This window comes from Monodelphis domestica, chromosome 7 (genome assembly GCF_027887165.1).
Source record: "Monodelphis domestica isolate mMonDom1 chromosome 7, mMonDom1.pri, whole genome shotgun sequence".
In the NCBI taxonomy this organism is placed as follows: domain Eukaryota; kingdom Metazoa; phylum Chordata; class Mammalia; order Didelphimorphia; family Didelphidae; genus Monodelphis; species Monodelphis domestica.
The window spans coordinates 234,461,596-234,484,494 of NC_077233.1; the positions used below are offsets into that span (position 1 = coordinate 234,461,596).

Below are 22,899 nucleotides of genomic sequence, written 5' to 3' on the forward strand. Positions count from 1 at the left end.
GAGGGGACATGATTGAGGAGAGATGCTAAATGAGCACCCTAATGCAAATATCAACAACAAGGAAATGGGTTCAGAGCAAGGACACATGTGATACGCAGAAGGGGTGTGGGGGGATTGGGGGGGAGGAAAAGAAAATGATCTATTTCCAATGAACAATGTATGAAAATGACCAAATAAAATAATGTTTTTTTTTTAAAATATATTTTATTTGATCATTTCCAAGCATTATTCGTTAAAGACATAGATAATTTTCTTTTCCTCCCCCCCCCACCCCCCATAGCCAACGCGTAAGTCCACTGGGCATTAGATGTTTTCTTGATTTGAACCCATTGCTTTGTTGATAGTATTTGCATTAGAGTGTTCATTTAGAGTCTATCCTCTGTCATGTCCCCTCAACCTCTGTATTCAGGCAGTTGCTTTTTCTCGGTGTTTCCACTCCCATAGTTTATCCTTTGCTTATGAATGGTGTTTTTTTCTCCTGGATCCCTGCAGATTGTTCAGGAACATTACACCACCACTAATGGAGAAGTCCATTACGTTCGATTATACCACAGTGTATTAGTCTCTGTGTACAATGTTCTCCTGGTTCTGCTCCTCTCGCTCTGCATCACTTCCTGGAGGTTGTTCCAGTCTCCATGGAACTTCTCCACTTCAAATAAAATAATGTTAAAAAAATACACTTCCTCTTTTGGATTTCTAAGTCAGGGGGATAGCACAATAGTTAAAATATATACTTTCTAGAATCTGTTAATATGTTTTAGTTCACTTGGCTAGCCCACCTAATTAGGCCTACCTAATTTTACTTGGAATGAGTTATCTGAAGGGATTTACTTTTTGACCCAGGTTGTCCTTTCCCAAAGATAAACTACATAAGATAATCTCAGTAGTATTAGGTGTTGCTCATCCCTTTATGATTTATTAAGCCAGGTTCTATTTATACCCTGGAAGTAATTTTGGTGTTGGGAAACCTACCTCATTCAACATGGTCTCACCTTCCCTGGAATTTAGCAAGAAAAAAATAAGATATGACTTTTTTTGGGGTGTTTGGGGGTGGGGGTTCGGGAGTTTATTTTAGGGATGTTCCTTCTTGGAAGCAGAGGAATGGGTCAGATGACCTACAGAACAAACTTCCTGCAATGGAATTCTGAGTTCTGGACAGTCACAAAGCCTACAGGAAATTCATTCCAATTTTCCTCTGAATGACCATTTGGTGGCAGGGGAGAGGCACTTCTATAACTGAGATTCTACTGATATAGAAGAAGTATTTCCTATAGTACTTCTAACATCAGTTACATTGTCAAGTATTCACAAAGATGAGTTTTCAAAGATGCCCATCTTAGGGGCTACTGCCTAGGAAATGATATCTTGTTTCTCTTACCAAAGATGCTTCGTTTCCTGGCTAGGTCCATTGAAGCATCTGTAATCAGTGTCTATTCTGAGAACTCTTAAGATTCTCATTCTTCAGTAATTCTTGAGAGGGCCCAATACAAAGGATCACCTCTTCTGAAAAGAGATCTGATTCTGAGGGTCAGGGAATGGACATAATGTTCCAAAGGTCCTTGCCAAAAACTGGACTGTGGAGCAACAGGGTAACAAATGAGGAAAGATAATAAAAATGGTGCTCTAAATAGTCTTTTATTTTTATTGCAGATCATTAACTTTTCCAGGTGTACTTTTTGTCAGATGGGAGTGAGACAAAAGGTATCTCCAGGACATATGGCCCTCATGCCATGGAAATATAGCTGTTCAATTTGGATGGTCTCTGTTCTCTTTTATCCTTACTTAGGGTTGCATATAGCAGGTAGAGTCAAAGAGATGAGGAAGCTTGAAATGATACCATCTCTGGTTTCGGTTCTGAAGATGCTGGTTTCAGGCACTATTTTTGCTGAGGTTTCACTGGATACAGTCAGTGCTCTCTCCCTTCCTCTTTTAAGACTGAATTAGCATTTTTGTTTTCATATAGTACTGTTAACTTATATTGAAGTTGTAGACTATTCCTAAAACTCCTAGACCTGCGTTGGCGAAGATGTGGCCCACATGCAGAGCCAGCACAAAGGAGCTTCTCCATTCTCCCTCTTCCCAGCACCCCCAGGACATTTTTTGCATGTCCCACCCCTCTGTCCAGCCACCCAAAGCAAGCATTTCCTCAGCTCTCTCCAGTAGTGTGGCAGCTCACAGATAGCTGTTGAATTTGCTTTCTGGGCACTGGAACTCTGAAAAGATTCACCAATGTAGTCCTAGACCCTTTTCCACACATTACCATCTAGTGTGGCTTCCCATTCATGTGCTTAAAAGAAAACAAACTACCTTACCTTTTGTCTTAGAATTGATACTTACTTTAAGTTGGAAAGCAGAAGAGCCATAAGGACTAGGCAACTATGGTTAAATGATTTGCCCAGTCACACAGCTAGGAAGTGTCTGGGGTCAGATTTGAACCTACACCTGATATTCTATCCACTGGGCTTGCCCCTCATATTAGCATTTTTGCTTTTACATGACACTGTTGACTCAAATTAAGGTTGCAGATTACTATTAAATTTCCTAGACCTCTTCCGACATAAATTGTTATCTAAGTATGAATTTCAATTCATGTAAGTCTGAAACTGACCTTTTGAATCCAACAATTGCTTTTCATTTATCCCTCCGAGATTTCACCTTATGTGATTTGGAACACCACCACTCTAACCTAATGCCCATAATATTTGGGATCCTGACTGTGACTCAACATTAAGTATATCCCTAGCTTTGTGACATCTAAAAATGGGATAATTCTGATTTTTATTCTATCATTTAAATCACAGGAACATGGATTTAGGAGTGGAATATGCATTATGGGATATCTAGTCCAACTTCTTCATTTGATAGGAAAGAAAACAGACACAGAAAAAGTTAGGTAGCCTGTCCAAAGTTAAAGCTATTTTAAGTCACAAAAGCAGCACTTAAACCCAGGTCCCTCAACTCCAAACTCCATGCAGTGTTAAAAAATATTAAGCATCACAGACAAGCAAAGAACCCTGGGGTACTCTATTACAGATCTCTCCTTCAAGATGACATTGATCCATTAATAATTTAACTTTAGTTCCGGCTAACCACACTAACATTTAATCCATATGGCTCATCCTTAAAGGTAACATATGAAACCTTGACCAAAAAACCCCCCAAAACTACTTTTCTGAAAACTAAACTATATCAATAGCGCCCCCATTTCTACCAGCTTTGCAACCATGTCAATGCAAGAAATGAGATTAAACTATAACGGTTGTCTGTGATCACTATTTTCTTTTTCAGATATTCACAAACCATCCTTTTACTATATTAGAGAATTTTTCCAGGAATTAAAGTAAAACTAAACTGCCTATTGTTTGCAAATTTCATTCTCTTCTCTTCTAGAAAAGTGGGAGAATTCTAGAAGAGAATGAAATTTGCAAACAAATTTCACAAATTTCAAACAAACAAAATGTTATTAGATCTATCAACAAAGTCAATATGGTTTAGTAAAAAGAATTAGGAGATTGTATTCTAATTCTATATGCCCTTATAGTTAAGTCTCTTGATCACTCTTGTCACTCTATGATGTCCATCCAAAAACTGGGTTGCTATCTGTATCACAAAGCACAAAATTATGATTGTGAATTTGAGATATACGTGTACCCACACACATACACATACATGTGTTTGCGTGTGTGTATGTGTGTGTCTCACAATAGAGTGCTAGACTCCATCTCTATGATTTAGGATTCTCAACCTCAAGACCAGCCAAATAGATGATAATTCTCAAGGGTTTTCCAAATCAAGATTACTCCATTTTTAGAAACTCAAGTTCCATAATTCTGTCTCCTATACAACATCTACCTAGTTGTTAATTGGGTTTTTAGCCTATACCCAATGCTTGCAAAGTCTTTGTGAAAGGAGCAGGAATCTAGAAACAAAATTTGTCCCTGGAGCAGCATATAAATAAATGACACACAATTTTAGCTTACTTTCCTCTTAATGACCCTGTAATTAGTTCTTAAAGCTGATTATATGAGCCCCAGAACAATGGTGAATCTACTGCCTGGACTTGGGGACAAAGTCAGCTCTGAAGGGGATCATGGTCTATTACACACAGCTTCCTAGTGAACAGAGACCTGCACTGTTGTGCCTCTCAGAAGAACTGTGATTCCTCTAGGACTCCAGTATCCTGACCACAGAATGAGGAGCAGCCAGGCTTCCTTTTGCTGCCAACATGAACCATAAATTATTCTTGGCCAGAGTGGTTGTTCAGGAATCCCATTTTTGGCCTCATTCAGGTTTTGCCTTTGCACACTAGAAGAGTGAACACAGGCAATAATAGCTGTAATAATTCTCCCTTCTTTCTGCTTATTGGAATCCTATTCAAACTTTCAGGACCAACTCGCATCCTACTTCCTTTATGAACCCCAGTTCACAGTGACTTCTCCCTTTTCTAAGATTATTCATTTGACACTGATCACATCTTTCCTTTCATTGTTATTTAGTTTTATTGTAAGTATATTTTCTCTCCTTAAATACATTTTAATGTATTTATTTATTTAATGTATTTTAATGTATCATAAGTTGAGAGATTCATAAATTTATTCATCTCTTCACTCAACAATCACTAATTAAACACCTATGCTTTGAATGTAGTTGATTGGCCCTGGGTTCTCAAAGGTTCTGATAGTTGTATTGAAGTTATGATAGATTCTACCACACTGGTAAGGCTTTGACCAAGGCTGACTTTAGAATTAATTATGGAGCCACATTATCAGTAGGGTATCTACTTGGTCATTGATTGTTTGCCAATGGAAATCCATGAAACGCACACAAAAAAATGCAGGATGGTTCAATGGTTCATATCTACTGGGAGAAAGATAGAAAAGATGGAGATTGATCATGCTCAATCACACATTTATTATACCACTTGTAGACTTTCACTTAACTTTCCTGGTGGTATCCTGATAAATGTTTAACAACTGGCTCTCTAGGGAAAAAAAAAGTCCATTCATGGAACACCTTTAAGTTTAATCTGTATTATTAATATTTCCTCAGTAAAACAATGAATTAAATCATTGTTTGTAGCATTAATTATATAAAATATATAATATATAATTATGTTTTTTATATCATATATAAACTTAAAAATAAAAACATTTTGATAACTATATCTATTTTTTGATCCTATGTATTTTATCTTATGCCTTTAAAATAATTCATATAATTCTAGATATATATATATATAGGCTTCACCAGATTCCCCAAATGCTCAAGACCCAGAAAACATTAAGAATCCTTGTACTACACTGTAACAGCAATATTGTATGATGATCAACTGTGAATAACTTAATGATACTCAGCATTATAAGGATCCAAGATAATTCCAAGGGACTCATAATGAAAAATGCTATCCATCTCCAAAGAAAGAACGCAGAGAGTCTTAATGAAGATTAAAGCATTCTATTTTTCCCTTTACTTTCTTCATAGGTTTTCTTTGAAATATGTCTTCTTCTATAGCATGACTAATGTGGAAATATGCTTTGCATGATCAAACATGTATAACCAATATAAAATTGCTTACTGTCTCAGGAAGGGAAGAAAGGAGAGAGAGAATTTGGAACTCAAATTTTAAGATAATGAACATTAAAAATTGTTTTTACATGCAATTCAGAAAAAAACAAAATATCAAAAATGAATAAATAAAAGAGAATCCTTGTACTAAAAGCAGTGAATCTTATTAAACCTTGCTATTCTAGCTCTAAATGAAACCAGAAGGAAGATTAAAGTTGTGTTTAAATGGTAAGATGAAAAGGAAAGGAATCAGCAAACTTTTTTTTTTTTGGTTGCCCAAAGCCAGTAAGATATTCCTTATACCATTGAAACATCTGGTATTTTAACTCATAAGTTTGTGGACAAAGAACACCAAGAAAACTTAACACCATCACCAGAGGATTATGTAGAGAAAATCTACCAAAAAACTTGAGGGGAGGGGGTAACTAGGTGGCAGAGTATATTGGGAGTCAGGTCTAGAGATGGGAGGTACAAATCTGGTCTCAGACATTTCCAAGCTGTATGACCGTGGGCAAGCCACTTAACCCCTATTGCCTGACTCTTACTGCTCTTCTGCCTTGGAACCAGTATTGATTCTAAGATGAAAGGTAGGGGTTAAAAAAAAAAAAAAGCTTGAGGGGTAACTAGGTAGTTCAGGAGATAGAGAGCCAGGCCTGGAGATGGGAAGTCCTAGATTCAAATTTGGCCTCAGACACTTCTTAGCTATGTGGCTCTGGGCAAGTCATTTAACTCCAACTGTCCAGTTCTTATTGCTCTTCTGCCTTGAAATCAATATTCAGTAATTTTAAGAAAGAAAGTTAATTAAAAAAAACTTGATAAAGTCTACTGCATTACATTATGACACTTTTATAAGGGAAAACATGGATATGAGATAAGGAATATGAGAGACCAAAAACTTAGAGAAGCCTCATATCTCAATATCAAGAAAATTCTTTCTTTCCAGAAAAGTATGGGTAGACTGGACTTTGTTAGCACAGTTAACATCATCAACAACAACCCAAAAAAGTGATTATATTTTAACATACAGAAAAAGACTCATTATTGATGAGTTATTCAGTCATTCCTGAATCAGCTGTCTATCTACAATCAAACCACCAACTTGTTAAAGGTAAGCTTCAGATTAGTGATAAATCTAGAATAAGAATGCTAATGAAAAAAGAATTTAGTATGTAATTGACAAAAGTTAATCTCGATCTTTTTTAAAGAGTTGTTCATGTTAAAATGGGTAATAAATAATAGAATTGACACTGCCACTAATAATAACAATTTTATAGACATTTAACCAATATAAATCAATTGCCATAAGGAGACTAAAAGAGTACTAAAAGTGTCTTTTTCAGCAAATGCTTGACATATTTGTTAAATTAAAAATATTATGTCCAAAGGAAACACTAATTTAGAAAACAAAATCATTTCCAAATTTTACAAATAGTGATATAGGATTATGAGCAATATTGCCAGTGGAAAGTAAGATCATTTTTCAATTGTTTGGTAGTCATTCTAATGGCATTTTAAGATGAAAAATAGGAGGAGAGCAATAAGAAAAGAACACTGGATGGGGGATCTACATTTTTATAACAAAAAGTTTTTACCTTGACAATAGAACTACTATCTTTGGATTCTAACATCATAATCCCAAATGTTCTTATAGAGGATATGTAAATAGCACTAGAGACAAAAACAAAGGGAAAAACAATTGGATTAGACCAAGTACCTATAAAAAAGATCCATGATGAAGGTGACAGAAAAGCAAAGGGTATTGTAGGATTGATTCATAAAGTATTAGAAGAAAAGGGAATTTTTAAAGATAGGGGGAAAATATTGGAGATGTTGGTCCTGAGAAAAAATGCTATTGAAAGAAAACCAACAACTACTGACATATATCCCTACTTACAAAAAAATTTTAGGAGAATCATTGATATGCACACACTGGGGTTAGTCTTGATGATGTTATTAGTGGGAATAGACAAGCTTTTGCAAATGATATTCCACTGTTGGTCACATCTTCTCCATTACAAAGTTGGACTGAAAAGTATAGTGAATATAAGATCCCAATCTAGTTACCATCTACTTGACTTGAGGGGAAAACAGCTTTTGCTTTGGTAGGTAGGGTAAAACACTATCTTAGAGAATCTGTTCCAATAAACAAGCACTTAAAAATGACTGTTGATTGGTTGGATGATTAACAATGTAACTCTCATTCTCATTCGAGATTCCTTGAAAGAAACAGCAATAGATATAACCTCATTCAATACCCCTTTAATCATAAATAGCAAAAACAAAACAAAAATGGAAATATACATTATGATTAATAAAGTGTTCCACCTCTGTGATGGAGGAGATTTTACACAAAATTCAAGATGAAAAGGAATTCCCTCCCATCAAGGGTGAAATGGATGAAGAAGTTGTAATTTGTGACTGTAATGGAATACTACTGCCCTACATCAAATGACAAGTGGGATGGTTTCAGAAAAACCTGGGAAGACAAGACTTAAGATTGAACTCATACAAAATGAGGTGAGCAGAAACAGGAGAACATTGTACACAATAATTGCAAGATTGTTAAGGATGATCAATTGTGAAAGACTTAGCTACCTTGATCAAGACAATGATCCAAGACAATTCCAAAGGATCCATGATGATATCAGAGAGAGAACTGATCAACTCAATGCAGATTGAAGCAAACTTTTTGAACTTTCTGTACTTTTCTCCCTTTTTTTGTCTGTTTTCCTTTGTAGCATGGTTAATATAGAAATATATTTCATGTGACTTTATATACATAATTGATATCAAATTGTCTACTTCTTAATGAGAGGAGAGTGTCAAGAGCAAGAGAGAAGTTGGAACTAAATTTTTTTAAATGAATGTTTAAAATGTTTACATGTAATTGGGAAATAATTAAATAAAAATGCACTGGGCGAAAGAAAAAGAAAAGGCATTCCCTTAAGGTGGTGAGGTCTTCCAGATGTTCCCGTTTAAAGGCAGCATTGTGTTGATTTTCAATAACTTCAGAACATTAAAGAGTCTCCGAGAAGAGATCTGTAACCACTCAAAAAAAGAGGCTGACAATTAATGTGGGGGAAAATGAGTACATAAAGAATGTCTATTCACTAGATTATGACATGCAGTTGGCTGGAAAATGTTTTAAGATGATCTATCAGCATGTAAATCTGGAACAGATAGTACAAATGGACAACATGGTGATGCTAGAATCCTATAATTATAGGAATAGGAGAATTAGAAGCTAAATTTCCTCTTAAAAAAAAAAGTGCAGAACTTTAATGACTGCAAAATTCTTCCATAAACAAAGACCTATCTTTTCAATACTAAGTTCTTACTGGTGTTATATGGCTACAAGACATGGAACACAATAGTTTCCAAACTGAGTATCCTACGGAGAGAAATGAAGAGTTGTATGGCAGATATAAACAAGTTGTAGCATACAATGCATGAAGGACTTTGAAGATGAGCAGAAATAAATAGCATCATAGAAAAAGGACAAAAAAGAGGGAGCAATTATGTGGTAAAAGGAAGAAGCGACAGGGAAACAGGTCAAGTGCTATAGGGATCCGTATATTGTCAAAAGAAATTGAGGGAGTCTTCTAGTACATTGGATTGAGCCTATATGAGCTATGGGGAAAATAAGGGGGGAAAGTCACCAAAAAAAATGGGAAGGCAAGGATGGATGGAGTATTGCATCTTGGAAAGATTTTTTTTAAAAAGATAAGAATGGAGTATTTAAGTTATTTTAATTCAGTTTGTTTTGGGATCATGCCTTATGCACTTCTTTGTTAAACTCCTCCCCCAGCACCTTGGACAGTGTCCTATAGATCAGTACTGTGGTAAGAGGTGATAATCTTTACCCCAGACCTTGATCCTCTGAAAATTTGCAGGGACTACTCAGACAAATTCAAATTTTCCACCCCCAAAATGGAGTCAACTGCCTTAAATTCAGCCCTAAAGCACAACTCAGACCAAACAAGGAGGCCTTGACTTCTGTTCCAGGCAAGGAAAAGCTATCTGGGAGAAGTTATTCCTGGCTTCGAAGCCATGATGACCTCGTGGAAAAGCATGACATCAGCCCAGTGCCTTGAGACTGAAAAGCTTAAAACTCAGAGCTGGCTTTAAGAACCTCTTTGATATTCTGTTCTGAAGTACTCCATTGTTCCACCTCACAGCCTTCACTCCGGTGTGCTCCTTAGCCACAATGCTTCCTTTCTGCTGGTCACACTTGATGGTATTTAGACAGAAACTAGGTCTGATACGTATCTGCCCCCTCTTGTAATGATCCTGCTAGATGTGTTAGGTTTTCTTTTTTATAGAAAAAAAAAAGGTTATGTTTCTCCAGGGTAAAAGAAGCATTTACAGGGGGAATTTTTTTTTCCAAATAGCACAATAGAGTTGAATTCAAAGTGCAAAGCTACTGGTAGGCAAAAAGCATCTCAACTATGGCCAATCTATCCAGGGGTTGGCTGTCTCTTTTCTAAATTCTCCTTCTCACTGCTTGCAGACTGCTTTGGGGGAAAATATGTAACTTTTGAAATTTTGTCACAGCTCTTTCTTACAAAAAAAAATTGCTTTCTTGACTTTGTAGACATACTAAGTCAAAAGGTACAAACCTCCTTCTTACTGTCAAGGGTAGAATCACTCTCCCATTTACCCAGGCCCACAACCTACTCTCTCTCTTATCCTATTCTAATACTTAGTCCACTGTAAAGGCTTATTATTTCTACATTCATAACATCATTTGTCTCCATCTGACCTCCTCCACCGTTCTCTTTTGACATTGTAATCACCCCCATGCAAGCCCTCAACATATCACACCTTATTCTGACTGCTGGCCAGTCCTCTGACTCAAATCTCATCCCACTCCAATGATTCCTCCATTCAGCTGTTATTCTTATTCTTCATGTACAGGACTAATCATATTCCCTATTCAATAAAATCCAGTGGCATCCTATCGTCTCCAAGATCAAATATAAAATCCTCTGTTTGGCTTGTAAAGCTTTTCATAACATGGTCCTTCATAACCTGGCCCCTTTCTACCTTTCCAGTATGTTTATATCTTCTACTTCTTCCTCTGCTTCATGAACTCTATGATCCAGTGACACTGGCTTCCTTACTGTTCCTCAAAGAAGATATTCTACCTCCCAACTGCAGATATTTCCACGGTCTGTCCCTTATGACTGGAATGTTCTCTGGAATAATCTCCGCCTCCTAACTCCCTTGGCTTCCATTACGTTTCAGCTAAAGTCTCATTTTCTGCAAGAAGCCTTTACCAGTTCTCTTTAATCTTACTGTCTTTCCTCTGGGACTATCCCTAATTTATTCTGTATATATATTGTTTGTGTCTAGTTTACATGTTGTCTCTTCCACTAGACTGTAAGCTCAATGAGAGTACAAATCAGCCTTTTGTCTTTCTTTGTAACCCCCTGGTTTAGCTCCATGCCTTAATCTGTTTAATAAATGCTAATTGACTGAATGACTCGTTATACCCCTACTAACTCTGGTCCTCAGAGAGCTTTCCTTTTTTTTAACCTATTTCTGTATTCACTGCTTATATTAGTAGTTTTAGCACTTAATTATAGTGGGATGCATAGGTTATTCTACAATTATTTTTACTCATATGTGATCTTCTCAATGAAAATTCTTTAAGAGCAGTGATGAGTGACTAAACACTGAGATTCATCCTTTTGTAGATCCGGCAGATTGCTTTTGAATCAAACATCACCAAGTTTTTACAGTTTGGACATCAACAGGAATGTATGACCCAATTGTTGCTGAAAAAATTAGAATCTTGTCCTCTCCTTTCAACAATCACTTGGGTGTTTCACCAGAGGGTGCATTCCCCTGTCAGTGCATTCCCCAGTGTATGGAGTTCTACCAATCTGTCTATCAATATGATGGAATAGGAAAGTTGGCCTGAACCAGTGAGATAATGAGGGAATAATGGCTGCTGGTAATATTATGGCCCCAAAGTAGGCTAAGTTGATTCTTGCCTTTAGGTGTAGCATCAAATTCCACTGTTTCTGCACTCCAAGAATAATAGATGAGTCAGTATTCTTACAATAGGAATCTTATTCTTGACTTTCTTTGTATTCCCCAGAACAGAGGTGTCAAACATGCAACTTGCTGGCTATCTCCTAACTTAACAAAATAAATAAATATGCAATAAAACATAAATAATGTTACATTTGCAAATTAAGCCAATCTGCTACTCATAGGATCATTATATATGGATTAGATGACCTTGTTTCTCTTTCAATCTGGCAACACTGCTTTAGAACACTTAGCATGATTCTATTCAATAAATGCTATTAGATCAGTGGACTGAGAGCCAGAACTAGAGACAGGAGGTCCTAGGTTCAAATTGGACCTCAGACACTTACTAGCTGTGTGACCCTGGGCAACTCACTTAACCCACCCACCCCCACTGCCTAGCCTTTACTGCTCTGCTGCCTTTGAATCAATACACAATATTGATTCTAAGATGGAAGGTAAGGGTTTAAATAACTTTAAAAAAATAAATTCTGTTGGACTTTTTGAATCTTTCACCAGTCTCAGGTCTCATCTTTGTATCTCATAAAATAGAAATTGTTAACATATTTATAGCACTTACTATGTGTCAGACACTATGATAAGCACTTTATAGTTAACATCTCATTACTCCCTGCAATAACCCCAGGAGAGAGGTACTATTCTTCCCATTTTATAGATAAGGAAACTGAAGCAAACAGAGGTTAATCGATTTGCCCAGAGTCACACTAGTAAGTGTCAGAGGCCAGATTTGAATTCAGAAATGCCTGGATTTCATTCACTTTTTCCACATCTTTGCCTGGTGAAATCTCTCTCTTCTTTTAGTGTCAGTTCAAGTGCCACCTCATGCAGGAAATCTTCCCTGATTTCCCTAGAAGAAAATGAGATCTCCTTTCTCACACTGTCTTAACTATACTTTGTCTAGATCTCTGCTTTACCTGCATTATAATCTTCCTTATTTTTTTTGATTTATGTATCTAGCACATCCTCTAATTTGATCAGCAGCTCGTGTCCAGGACCAGTGTCTTTTATTTGTTTATACCTCTGTAATCCCAAAGGTCTAGCCCAGTGATGGTGAACCTTTTGGAGAATGAGTGCCCAAGATGCAACCCAAGCTGCCCCTTTACCTCAGAAAGGGGAGAGAGGAAGCATTGGGCTGTTGGACAGAAGAGCTTATGATGTGAGAAAATGTCCCTAGGCTCAGTGGAAAGGGAGAGGGGAGCAATTCCCTCCAGGCAAGCACACCATAGGTTTGTCAACAGGGGTCTAGCCTAACTGAATTGAAATATGCCTTTTGTGACTCAAGTGAGATGATATAGGTCAGTTCTTACTGGGATATGTCAAAGTGAGGAAGATCCCACTGGGGAAGGCAAAGGAATTGAAAAGGTTAAGAAATTACTTAAATATAAAAAAAACTATGGAGGTAGGGAGCAGTTAGGTGGTGCAGTGAATTGAGAGCCTGGCTTATAGACAGAAGGTCCTGAGTTCAAATTTGACTCCGACACTTCCCAGCTAAGTGACCCTGAGCAAGCCACTTGACCCCCATTGCCTAGTCCATACCATTCTTCTGTCTTTGAACTAATACACACTATTGACTCTAAGGGGGAAGATAAAGGTTTGGCGAAAGAAAAAAAAACAAGAGACAAAAGTGTGGAAATAACCTAGCTGGGTATTTTGCAAAATACCACCTAGGAATTTTTTTTTCTCTTGCACAGGGTAAGTGAGTGGCATGAAGCACTCTCAGCTAATTAGGGATGGAGGTAGGCAAAAAGGAGAAGCCTACCTCTGCCCCATAGCTTCCTATTTTAAGTCATTATTCTTGCTAACTAGATGCTAAGTTCTCTTGTTTCTATGCTGATGAAGAACTGCCAAGTTCCATCAGCAAACTGTAATTCCAGCATCCTCTAGATTCATGGGCCTGGGAGCAATGCCTGGTCATCCTCCCTCAGTTGTGGTTCTGCCGGCAGGAAGCCATCAGCAAGTACTGGTGAACCATCTACTGCCTGCACAGGCACTGGGGACACAAATACAAGGACGAAAGCGATCCCCTCCTTGCAGGAAGCTTCCATAGCCCGTTTGTTTCATGTCAGCCTTCCTCAAATGCTTCTCTCTAACAGGGAGGCCACTGGTGTGGGTTTTCTCCCAGAACTGGACTCTTCAGCAGCAACAGGGTCCATAAAGCACCTCGCCTCGGCCATCTCGGCTTCATGGTGGCTGATCTTTATCATTTTCCAATCAACACTGGTTGAGTTCTAATTGATTTTCTATTCTGTCCCTTCCCAGAAGTGAGAAGACTGTGTTTACTAGGGCAGCACAAAGGGGGCAGGCCTCTTCTTACAGCTGTAGTTAATGCTGCTCCTAATCAGGGAGATTAGACTAAAACAATTACAACAGCTAATTAAAGAACAATGCGGTTTTTGGCATCTTTTCCCAGACTGCACGACTGGGAATTCCGAACTCAGGCAAAGCAGGGATAATTAAAAACCCAGCTCTGCTTTCCCAGCTCCAGCAGCTGGATCACGCTGATTAAACTGCGAGGGAAATACATGAAACCAACGCTTTGTAGTCGATCCAATTTCACTTAAAAGGGCTTTTAACTGATTCATAAACAGAGAAACCATAAACAGCAAATTATTTAACTAAAGCTTGGTATTCAGTCATCTCTGTTGCCTTTTATTTCCCAAGCACACCAGTCCTGGACTCCTCAGGAAGCATGTGGGACGTGAAGTGTGATGGCGCCCAATGAGACCCTTGAGTCATGGATGCAACTTCGCCTTCTGAAAGAGACTGCTCTTTCTCACGAGGAAGTAAACTGTTATATATATATATATTTTTTTTTTCCTGATTTTATTTAGGATTTCCCTTCAATTTAATCCCATCCCTTATAGCACGCCCTCAATGCTCTTATCAAATCCCAAAATTGCTTGGCATTTATTTTGTTGATATTTACATAAATAGAGAGGAGATTTAGAGGCTCAAAGAGCTGAGTTCAAATTCAGCCTCAAACACTAAGCCACAGTATGACCTTGGGCAACTTAACACCTCTCAGCTGGTTCCCTCCTCTGTAAAATGGCAATGATGACAGTACCTATCTCCTATGTTGGTTGTGATAACCAAAGGAGATAACATATATAAATGTTATTATATTATAGTCGAATTTCATTTTATGTTAACTCAACACATGTCTATTTGGGTAGATGTGATTGGCAATAGAAAAATAAAGAAAATATTAAATACAGAAATGTTAAATACAGAGAAATACATAAAATAAAATTTTTTAATTGCACACTAAATCTGCACTCTTTTCCCAAGCAGCATAAATTCTTGCAGCAATATTCCCAATTACACTCATTCTCAGTCTGAAAAGCATTAGTGAGTCATTACTTTGTTTTGCACTAAACATTGGCTCCAGCATCAGTTTTTGTCTGGAGTTCTCACTTGTAACAAGTTGTGTCATCACAGTGGTGCTTCTCTTTGATTCACACTATTAGTTATTAATAATGGCCCCAGAGTACAAGAGCAGTGATGCTGGTGGCTCAGATTAGCCTAAGAAAAGTGGTGAAGCACGTAGGTATTTTCAAATAAAAAAAAATACTTATTAAATAATTAAATAATAAATATTTTTATCAAATGGTTATCAAATAAACAAAGGACCTTAGGTCATGTAAAACAAAGTCCTACTGTATGACATTATCATGATATATGTAATAATTAACATATAGTATGCTAATATGTAACTATTATAAGTAGTATCATTCATACTTCTACATGTCTTTTGTTTCCCTCTAGTAGCTGGCAGTAGTATTGATACAGAGCTTTCAAGTTTGTGAAAGGCCTTACAGATATTATCTCATTTGATCCTCATAACTATCCTGGGAAATAGGAATTGTTTTTGTGGTTCAGTCATTTTTCAGCCATACCTGACTCTTCTGGACCCCATCTGGGGTTTTCTTGGCAAAGATACTGGAATGATTTGCCATTTCTTTCTTCAGCTCATTTTACAGATGTGGGAAATGAGACAAAGAAGATTAAGTGACTTGCCCTGGGTCACACAACTCCTGTCTGAGGTCAGATTTAAACTCAGGAAGATAAAGTCTTCGTTATTCTATCTATACTGCCAACAGAACCATCCAAGGAACTATTATTATCCTCTTTCTTCAGAGGAGGAAACTGAGGCAGACAAATTAAATGATTTGCCTAGGACCATATGGCTAGTAAATGTCTAAGGATGGATTTGAACTCAGGTCTTCTTGACTCCTGGCCCAGTGCTCTCTCTATCCACTGAGCAACTTTGCTGCTAGTAGACTGTAAGCTGAAGGACTGCTTTCCTTTTGTTTTTGTAACCATTAGAGCACAAAACAGGTGTATATTAAATTTCTGGTGAGCTGATTTGCACTATTGAAAGAGGAGGGAGGGGAAACCCTTGTGTCCAGTTGGTTCCTAATTAATTTGCACACATCCACAGAGAGGAACACTGGTAAAGATAATCACAAATCTTAGAGGATTCAAAATCATTTTTGTATGAATTTGGAATGTCTTTTAGTTATGCCTTATTTACTTAGAAATCATAGTCTCTATGTTCTACATTACCTAGAAGGGATCCCAGCTATCTAAAACATGGATCCAGAATCAGGTTGGATGATTTGAAACAGGAAAAAGCTTTGCCTCCAGTGTCAGAGGACCAAACTTAAACCAGGGCTGTGTGGGAGCAGGTTGGTCAGAGGCAATTGTCAAATTACACCTCAGAAATGGGCACATGCTAGAAACTTAAGGTTTGATTTATTGCTTTGTCAATTTCTAGTCTGAATAAAGTAATGGAGGGAATGTTAATAATATAAACTAAAAAGCAGGTTATCCAGGTTGTCAGACATTTTACCAGCAAGGTATTGTTTCAAATCCATTTCAGGATTTGTGATTTGGGGCAAATCACTATACATCTTCATTGGCAACATGAAGGAATTGGACTAGATGACCTTTAAGGTCCTTTTTAACTTGAAATCTATACTCGTATGATCTTTACATCCCTGTGGCTCTGATACTCCTGATTCTATAACTGGGAAGAATTTGCTCTGAAGTTAAAAGGTATGCGTAAAGCTAGGTGACACACTTGATAGGGTGGCAAGCCTGGAGTCAAGGAGACCCATCTTCATGAGTTCAATTCTGACCTTAGCCATTTACTAGGTGTGTGATCCTGAGCAAGTCACTTAAGACTATTTGCCTCAGTTTCTTCATCTTTAAAATGAGTTGGAAAAGGAAATGGCAAGCCATTCTAGTATCTTTGCCAAGAAAACTCCAGATGGGATCATGAAGAGTCAGACACAATTGAAATGCCTGAAACAAAAACAAAGTTAAGAGGCAGAGAGAAATGGGACTGAAATAACAAATTTCCCAGGAGCGATTTCAGAAATGGTGCATGCACTTGTGGATAAGCAATATTTGGCTACATATGTGCCTACTATGTGCCAGGCACTGTGCCACTGAAAAGTATGTAGAGTTCCAAAATGTTCAACTGAAGGTTATTGAAAAAGATTGTCTTGAAAGGGAAGAAAATCATATCTCACTTCATTTAATGCCTTGAGAGTTGGTTGCTTGTTGTCATGACAGACACCTCAGTTACCATTAAGAACAGACACACCATCTTGTTCTCCTCTTTTACAATTACTGCCGTACATGTGGTGGTCCAGCCTGTAATTCCACTGGCACAGAAACACATAGAGTCACTCTAGGTTAAAGTAAAAAATAATATTCAGTAAATCCTTGTCTCCCCACACGTTATAATTCTGGGTACAGCATGTCCTCCCAAGCCAAGCCCCTTGGAATTGTGCTATTCTTGAAATATGTATTTCTATTTCTAGTTAAATTCATTAACATCACTCCTGAGTTGACTCCAATCATTCCATCATGAGGGCCACGAGCAAAAGGACTATATACCACCCAATCTTGGGGATCTCATGCTCAAGCTGGGTGGAATTAAATTGCTGCAGAAGCCTCCAGATACTATTATTATTTTTTTTAGTTGAATCAAGCTTTTCATTCAATGTTACAAAAAATATTTAGTCAAACAGATCAATGCCCATGTCATCATGAAACTCCTTGATTCTTCTTTTTTCCTTCTTCTTTCTTCTTGTCCTCAGCAGGGGTAGCATGGCCAGCTGCTGGAGCAAGTGCACCAACTCCTACATTGCAGAGTCTTCCAAAGTTTACACTATTTAGGGCCTTGGCAAACAATCCAGGCCAGAATGGTGCGATGTTCACACCTGCTGCTTTAATGAGGACGTGAATTTTATCCTTCATTACTCTGACCTCATCATTGTGAAGGCTGAGGGCTGAGCAGATGCAGGTGAGCTCAGAGAAGGCCATTTCAGGAGCTGGGCAAGGAGAGACTTGTTTGCAGTGATGCCAGTCACTGGCTGAAGGGTGGAGATTTAAAATGGTTGAGGTCTTAAACTGTAGTGAGTTAAAATGGTGGAAGTTATAAATTGTGATAGATATAAGAGAGGGTGAGTAAATTTGACCACAGAAATATGTTTCACTACAGTGTCTTGGGTTTTAAAATCAAATATAAGGTGGTCGCCAGGGAAATATTCCCAATTATTCAAATACCCAAGTCAATTGGGTTTTATAGAGATTTTAATTAACAATACAATGAGTAATCAAAGAAAGAGAGAGAGAGTAAGAAAGGAATAAGTATGAAGGGCCTCAAGCCAATATGGCCTAGACCTGAGTCTTAAAAGAGAAATCAGTCAGTTTTTTAACACTCACCACAAGGTCTGACTAAACAAGGATACTAGTAACACCAGGCCAGCATCCTTCCTCAAAGAGTCTTCCAGCCAGAGATTGTTTCAAAGGGCCTCTCTCAAGAGCCTCCAGAGCTCCTACCCCAGAGGGACAGAGACCCTCAGAGGAGCTCCTCAAGGAACTCTCCTTCAGAATGAGAGTCAGAAATTGAGATCCTCAGAATGAGTCTTCTCAAAATGAGTTCCCTCAGAATCAGATCCAGCTCTTCTCTGAGCTCTTATTTTTAAGGGCAAAATCTCCTATGTCACCTCCCCTAAGTCCTTACATCTACCAATCACTATAGATGTTTCTAAAGGACCGCCCATTTTGAATTCACAGCTGAGTAGTTTTAATCTCTTTAGTAAGTCAGAAAAAAATGCTGCTGTGTCGACAAATTTCATTAAGAAAAAACCTCTGAATAAGTTATCACCCTTTTAGGTTGAAGTAGTTTACAAGTTACCCCACCTTTATAGGTACTTAGTATCCCATTGTATCAATTCTAAGACACTCAGGACTCAAAGAACTTCCTGTCCCTTCCATAAGCATGGATCAAAGTACTTTCATTGTTTAGCAAGCCGTTTCTGTCCTAAAGCAGTCTTAAGTAGGGTGGAGCAGGGACACTCCCATAGCTAGAAGCCCCCACACTCAAGTAGAGTTCTCACCATCTGCTAAGGAATTTTTTTAAGTAGAAGATTCCCCAATGGGAGAAACCCCTAACATTCATAAGTCTGAGAAATTTTGAGGTTTACAAGGGAGAAGAACCAAGGGATGCAAATAAATGCAAAAAGGCAATGGAGATGTAAATAAATGGGGAGGGAACAAAACACACAAGAATGATGACAATGGTGGGTGAAGGAAGGAAGAGGGAGAGAAAGTGCTTGCTCTGAGGGCAAGATGGAGAAGTCCAAAGAAGGTCAAAAGCAGCCTAGCTGGTAGTAAATGGGGAAAAGACTGCTTTGAAACCTTCTTCATATAGAGGATGTGGAGCCCTTGGCCCTGCTGTCCAACAAGAGAAGAGTATGTCTAAGACAAGAGAACCCATAAAAATGCAATCTTGTAAGATAATGAGATTAATAACGAGCAAGTAAAAACAATTAGTCAATGAACCAATGATCCTCTTTCTTCATCTGTCCAAAAACACGTTGTACTTTTAAATAAGGACTATTAAAATGAAACTGTTTGTATTTCCCAAATGCATTTAAATTTCTCTGATCTAGAATTTCATACTAGAGAGCCAAGTTCAAACAGCTTTTCGGTTCACTAACATCTGTGATCAATATTAAACTAACTAATCACCAGCTCTTGGTAATGAAATGTAAACAGAAGAAGAATACCTTACACTTGTGCAATAGCTGTCTTTCTGAGTTGTTCATGTTTACTTTGCTTTTTTTTTGCTATCCCAGAGACACCTCAGAACTGTAATAATTAGGAGAATTCAGCAGAGACACAGTAGAAAATGTAGTCTACTTCTCTATAGCTCTCTCCTATTCTCTTCCCTCCAAACACAAACTAAGAGTAGCACCTTCCTTGACATATTAGGATACTTTGCAATGCAGCAATTTCAGCTATACAGAACACAGGCAAAAGCCTGAAAATAAGCAAAAAGGCCTCTGAGGAACCCCAACCAATGTAACAAGCTATTGAAAAAATACAAGCAGAGATCTTTCACAGCAGATCTCTTCAGGCCCTCACCCAAAGCCTTTTTAGTTCCTATTTTTTTATGTAGTTCTCAAATGCTTGTTTACTGGGTGCCACTGACCCAGAGCAGAGATGAAGCAACACACAAGATCTGTACTGGAGAAACTTGGATAGGAATCCTGGTTCAAATGTGTAACTTGATTCAATTTATTTTCTGCTCTTCTAGGCCTCAGTTTCCCCCTCACCAAAAGGAGGGAGATGGACCAGAACTGGGCAATCAAACACTGGATGCCCCAACTAATGCTGTCTGATTAAAATGTAATTGGAAAATATGTAATAAATAAGTAAAAATACAATAAAACAAAAATAACATTACATTTTAAAACGAAGTCAATATTCAGCCTGAAGGGATCCTTATATACAGTTTCTATTTGTGTTTAACATCATTGGACTGGATGATCTCTAATGGCCCTTTCAATTCTAAATCTTATTATCCTCAATTGCAAGAAAGAGAAGGATGAAGAAAGAGGCACACTGACAGATTGGGAAGTGACAACTGACAGCACGTGATAAATGTAGGAAGAGATAAAAATCATTGAGACCAAACACAAGAATTTTTTTAAGTTCATTTATTTAATTAATTGATTTAGGATATGAATCATGTTCTTTCCCTCCCCTCTCCCCAACCCCCTCCTGTAGCCAATGAGCAATTCCTCTGGGCTTTACATGTGTCATTGATCAAGACCTATTTGCATATGGTTAATATTTGCATCAGGGTGATTGTTTAGAGGCTACATCCCCAACTATATCTCCATCGAACCATGCAAACACAAGAATTTTTAAAGCACAGTCATCTGGGGCTTTTTAATGTATGGGCAAAAGCCATACATACTTCAGACCCTAAGAAGATGATACTATATTTCAGAACAGTGTTATAATTTACGTGGCTAATGATGATCCTGAAACATTCAATTATTTTTTGTATACTATGTTAAGATGTCAAAGGAGCAGCTAGGTAGCTAAGTGGATTGAGAGCTGGGCCAAGACACAGGAGACCCTGGGTTCAAATCTGGCTTCAGGCACTTTCTAACTATGTGACCCCATTGCCTAGCCTTTACCACTCTTTTGTCTTGAATCCAATACACTGTATTCATTCTAAGATGGAAGATAAAGTTAAAAAAATATGTCAAGGAAATAGATGCTACATTAAAAAAAAACAGATTTGTATCTAGGATTAAAACTGAGTTCTGGATAAATGCCTTTTATTGCTTGTATGACCTTGGACAAGTCACTTAGGCAATTAGATGGTTTATTGGATAGAGCACCAGGGCTGGAGTCAGGAAGACCTCAATCAAATCAAGTCTCAAGCACTTACAAGCTGTGTGACCCTGGGCAAGTCATTTAACCTTTGTTTACCTCAGTTTCCTCGTATGTAAAATGGGGACAACAACAGCACCTCCATCCCAGGGTTGTTGTGAGAATCCAATGAGATAATAATTGAAAAGCACTTAGCACTCGTGCCTGGTTCATGTTAGCTACTATTTAACTCTTAAAAAAATAAAAGTGTTCCTAGCTGTGTGACCCTGGGCAAGTCACTTGACCCCTATTGCCTAGCCCTTACCACTCTTCTGCCTTGGAGCCAATACACAGTATTGACTCCAAGACAGAAGGTGAGGGTTTAAAAAAAAAATAAAATAAAAGTGTTGGATTAGACCAGAGGTATCAAACATGTAGTTTGCATGCAGCCCACAACACATCCCTAGTACAGCCCAAAGCAGAGTAAAGTGAAATTGAAAAATATGAATGAAATAAATAAAAAAATACAATAATACGTCTATTTTTGTTACATTTTAAAACAAAGTCAAATGTACAGATTAGCAGGCCCTATTTATTTGACGACATATGATTGATATCACTAGGCTAGATGATTATGGTCAGACCATTTTATGGATTTTTTTTCCATATACAGAAAGATAGCTAGGAATTGTTTGAGGCCAGATTTGAACCCATATCCTGATACTCCATCCACTCTAGTTGCCCCTTCTATATGCTTCTGAAAAGTTTGTAAACAAAAGACAAAAAGGTGAATGGGCTCAATCAGAACTTGGGGTATAAATTTCAGTTTCTGAGTTTTCCTTCTTTTTCAATTCAGCCTCTACAGTGGCTTTCTGTGCAGACAGTAACAACAGAAGCACTAAACAATATGACTTGGCCAATGACAGGAAGCCTGTCAGGGGAATCCCAGGTGGAGTGTATGGCTACAGATTTATAAAGATATCTTCTCACCAAGAAATAAGAGTTGGAAACAGCCAATGGGCAACTCTTTTAGGTATACTGCAATGGAATACTTCATATACTAAGCTTTAGAACTCAAGCCACAATTTATTGTGAACAGAAGACTCTCGAAATACATTTTTTCCTTGAGCTTCTAAAAAGGTCTTTTGTCACTGGGGGAAAAAAAAAAGGAATTGTGAATTCCTGCATGAAGACTGCCAACAGGTGCACCAGGGAGGAATAGACTCAAGAGAAGGCAGACAATAGATCCTACTCCATTTGGGATGATGCTTATGCTCAGTGACGTCATTACCAATCCCAGGAGTGGAGAAACTGCAGATTTTGGCTCAGAATACTTCCTGTAATCACCTTGAAGGCCAGATTTGTCCATGAGTAAAGGGGGATAGGAAGCATGCAGTCTCTGGAGAAGACAATGGAGTGACTCAAACGTCACTAAGTATAAATACTAAGAGGTGCCACCCCCCCCTCCGCCCCCATCCCTTTCTCCCTTCTTCCATTAGGTGCCTCTTCCTGGCAGGCATCTTCTTATTCCAAAGAGCAAGTCTACAGGCTTATATCAACAAGGGTGGAGACTATGTCCCCTCAGCA

At 37.9% G+C, this 22,899-nt stretch overlaps 1 protein-coding gene and 1 pseudogene across 1 annotated transcript in view; both read right to left on the minus strand.

The window, feature by feature from the left end:
- The window catches only part of XYLT1 (xylosyltransferase 1), a 423,706-nt gene that overhangs the window by 265,981 nt on the left and 134,826 nt on the right, over positions 1-22,899 (minus strand). The gene's annotated exons all lie outside the window — the stretch shown is intronic.
- Positions 5,194-19,639, minus strand: LOC130455631 (60S acidic ribosomal protein P1-like; annotated as a pseudogene).